This window comes from Buceros rhinoceros, unplaced genomic scaffold (assembly GCF_000710305.1).
Source record: "Buceros rhinoceros silvestris isolate BGI_N320 unplaced genomic scaffold, ASM71030v1 scaffold350, whole genome shotgun sequence".
Classification (NCBI taxonomy): domain Eukaryota; kingdom Metazoa; phylum Chordata; class Aves; order Bucerotiformes; family Bucerotidae; genus Buceros; species Buceros rhinoceros.
In genome coordinates this window covers 120306-120795 of record NW_010388812.1, presented here as the reverse complement: position 1 = coordinate 120795, position 490 = coordinate 120306, and the positions used below count along the sequence as shown (strand labels likewise).

General features: G+C 41.6%; 1 protein-coding gene across 1 annotated transcript in view; it reads left to right on the top strand.

The window, feature by feature from the left end:
- Positions 1-490, top strand: part of SPP2 (secreted phosphoprotein 2, 24kDa) — a 6143-nt gene that overhangs the window by 4340 nt on the left and 1313 nt on the right. The gene's annotated exons all lie outside the window — the stretch shown is intronic.

Sequence of the window (490 nt, the reverse complement as noted above, 5' to 3'; positions counted from 1 at the left end):
CTGGATGTTTTCTAATCATGCCAGTGTCGGTTTCTTTCATGAACTGCAACTTGAACCTGGGTGTCTGCACTTGCAGTAGAGATCTACAGCGAGTGGTGTGCTTGAGGAATATGCAGGGAATGCAGATAGTTTCACAAGCAAGGTGCCAGAGAACATGGACAGCTTTTATTTTTGGAAAGCACAAGCGACTGAATGAATAACTTGAAGCAAATAGGATTCTGTGCCGCCTTCTCTTGGGTTAAATTGCCAAATTAGCTTGTAAATTTTTTTTTTTTTTGTAATCTGTTCAGAGCTGGCTAGTGAATGCACCACAGGAAGCCTTGATTCATGGAGCAGAAAGACTGCATGTGACATGCTGAAATATGTAACATAGTCTTGGATGTTCAGTGTGTCCTCTGTGGGTTGAGCATAACTCTTGTTTAATAGGGCACTCAGTATAAACACTTGCTTTTACAAGCAGACATCTTCCTGCAAGTCGTCTTTAACCATC